Source organism: Belonocnema kinseyi, chromosome 2 (genome assembly GCF_010883055.1).
Source record: "Belonocnema kinseyi isolate 2016_QV_RU_SX_M_011 chromosome 2, B_treatae_v1, whole genome shotgun sequence".
Classification (NCBI taxonomy): domain Eukaryota; kingdom Metazoa; phylum Arthropoda; class Insecta; order Hymenoptera; family Cynipidae; genus Belonocnema; species Belonocnema kinseyi.
This window is the reverse complement of record NC_046658.1, coordinates 142,559,333-142,562,885: the sequence shown is the minus strand read 5'-3', so window position 1 is coordinate 142,562,885 and position 3,553 is coordinate 142,559,333.

Sequence of the window (3,553 nt, the reverse complement as noted above, 5' to 3'; positions counted from 1 at the left end):
AACCGCGGTAGTTGATTTTCAAATCAACGCCAGTCAGCAGCGAACCTTACGACTAAAAAAGGAATCCACCAATCAAAGAATAATTCTTTATATTATTCAGTGGATCCGAAAGGTAGGACGTAACAGAACCTTGCATCGTCGCGATGGGAAGCGACCACTTATCGGGCGAGAATCGAGGCAGCCATCTTAAAACTAGCGTTCGTGCAGCCAATAGCAACCCCAGTAGTCCGTAGGACGGAACTAATCAGCATGATGGACTCTACTGCGGGAGCGTAAATTGATGGAGGACACTCATTGGACATCCTCTGTTGATATAAGACAATAAACGGCGGCCTCTCCGAAAATACGTAAGGCCCGGGGGAAAACAGCTACATGACGGTATTAGAAAGAAAGAACGTCAGAGTGGGCTTATGGACCGCAGACAACGGCTAGACCTGTACATAGAGGACATCCATCCCCTGAAAATTAACTAAAGGATGGATACCAAGTACGTAATCGCCCTAGCCAGATGGCCAGTAAGTCGACGTGAACGTATTCCTCCAGCAGACCAAGCGTTACGTGAATTGTAAAGAGGCTGGAAGTCATGAGAGCATGGCGCGGGTTTCTCGCGTACAGTCTCTACGCTTCTCTTCGCAAAATGGCTAAAAGTTAGATTTTGTAAGCATTAGTTTTTTTGTTTTTTTTGTGATGATTTGAATTTAATTACTTGAGAAGTTTTAGTTCCAGTCCTATAATCCTATAGTAAAGGTTCACATGTTTAAGGACACAATAGCTTACTATTATACAATCACTACACTATTTATAATCGCACGCTATGAAAGTTTTTTTTCGCCGCGGGGATTCGAATCCTATGAGTTTCGCATTCCTAATGTCTAAAGCCTCTCGGCTTGCCTAACTTGAAGTAAGCAATATACATTTTCAGAACTTTAATAGATTTTAAAGGATTTCCACAAATTTCCGAAGATTTAAAAAGACTTAACAGACTTTAAAGTATTCAAGAATATTATTCATATTTTAGAATTATCTTAGAAACTTTAAATTCATTTAAATTCTACCGAAATTCCTTAAAAATTTTTTAAAATTACATAAAATTCCTTAAATTCTTTAAAAATATCTTAGACTCTTTTAATTAATTTGAAAACTATGGAATTCGACTATAAACTTGAAAAAAATTTTAATCAAATAACTCCCGTTACATCCCTCGAAACTCCTTAAAATCTCTTCAAATACATAAAAATATTTTTAAATTAAGTGAAGGTCCTTAAACTCTTTTGAATTTTTGAAAAATTATAAAAATTTTTTAACTATGTTAAATCGATTCAAATGCCAGACAGTCCCTCAAAATTACTAAAAATCTTTCGAACTCATAAAAATTATTTTCAAGTCTTTACAATCTCTTGGAAATTCTTGTATTTTTTGAAATTCTTCTAAAATATTTTTAAATTCTTTGAAGTAACTTGAAATCTTTTGAAATTCATTTATAAACTTTAATATTTTTTAATTCAAAAGTATTGTTAAATCCCGTTAAATTATTTTGAAATTCATTAAAATCCTTTTAAACGATTAAACATATTTTGTACTTACACAATAATACATGAACTTTTTTGTAATTTCTTAACATTTTTTAGAATCGTTTTAAATAATGTAGAATCTTTAAAAACGTGTAAAGGGCAAAGGAGAATTGCGGAATATGTCAGAATATTGGTAAATGTCAAAAATATCTGAGATTAGAAAGAATACCAAAAGTATTAAAAGGATAAGTGTATGGGAATATTTAGTGAATGTATGAGGAATATTGGAGTGATCGACCCCTCAGCATATAGAAATAATTTAGTTTAAAAGTATGACATTTTAAAGAAAGAATTGATTATTTCAAGTAAATGTTACATATAAATCTTTGGTATATATTTATAACCATCGGTGATCTTATCAGGAGTGGTTACAAGTCAACTGTATATATCAGTTTTCATGTGATTTGAATTAAAAACAAATAATTGAAATTTTAAATGCCTTAATTAAAAAAAATCCAAATTCATGCCATTTTTTAATTTTGAACGCTCTTAAGTATAAATAATTTCTAATGATCTAATCTTAAAGTATTCAATTTTTAAGATTCTGAAATTGCCCTATTTTCTAAATTTTTAAACTTAAATCATTAAATTTCGTGATAAATTTCGACTCGGGATTCTATCCATAAATAAACAGAAAAACTTATTACAATTTTTATTTTTGAAACAGGGACCTTTCTATGTATTTGAAAAATTTTGTAATTTTTATTAAAAATGTTTTTGCTTCTCTAAAAAATACCTGAAATTATTGTAAAAGTGATGTTCAGTAACAATTTCTATGATACCTGCATTAACGATTAGCATTGCTATAAACTATTTTTCTGGAAGATTTTGGAATTTGTGGTTTTTTATTTTCGGATTTTCCTTCATCATTTCAATCGATGCAGATACTATTAAAAATAACACTGGTTCAATTGTATTTGTTAAAACGCAACAAATGTTAATCTTGTAAGTAAACTAAAGAAATTATTTCAAAGCTTTGGCACTTTAAGCTGAAAAATAATTTTTCTTGCTGAAACTTCTTCAAGTTTTTGTTAGAAAGATTTGTAATCACTATTTTCATTCAAAGTTAACAATAAACAACTCTTTATCATTTAAAATCCTTAAAATTTTTCCCTGCACAAATCGACGTTCGACCATCTGAAGATTTTTTTACATAACGTATGCAAAATATGAGAAAAAAGTATTCAAACTTTAGACTGAAAAATGGAATCCCGTTTTCTAGCTCCAATAAATCCCCTTAAGGTTCGCTTCACACGTCTAAGAAAAATCTGTATTCATGGATGTTTTATATAAAATATAATAAGAATTATAGATATATTATTATATTCACCAATAGAATTAACGATGATCGCGAAAGTAAAAATAAAAGTACAGAGCAGCCTCATTTCTCAAAGTAGAAAAAAACTAATTATTGTTTCAATGAATAAGTTGGCCAAAAACTGTACCTAAGGAATATTCCATTACCCCATCTGAGGACAAATATATACAGAAGTAGTTGTTATCTTACATAAATATGAGATAACGACGTTATGAGGTTTAAGATTGTTCTTTTCAGATAATTATATCGATTTACATTTTTGTTATGATGATAATAATAATAAAATTCTCTTATGAAATCGATGATGTTGGTTTTATTCGAAAATTAAGTATCGCCGATCTCATTGACTTCTACGTTTTTCGACTTGTAGATTTAAAAGTAATATAGTTTTAGTTCGATTTTTGTCTCCCGTTGTTGTCTGTCCACACGAAAAATATCAAATAAATTAGCCTAATTGATTTTCCTTTGGTACACTTGCCGTTTTTAAGGCCTCAAGAGCAACGATGAGAAAGGAAAAATGCCAGGAAATATAGGTCGGTCGGTAGACGCGGAGTTGGAAATTTTCGCGGCCGCGGTTTAGAGAACAGAGGCGATGTGAATATAGATTCTGAGAAAGAAGCCGAGGGAAATTCTTTTGAGGATTTTCAGCTTGAAGGGGAGGGCA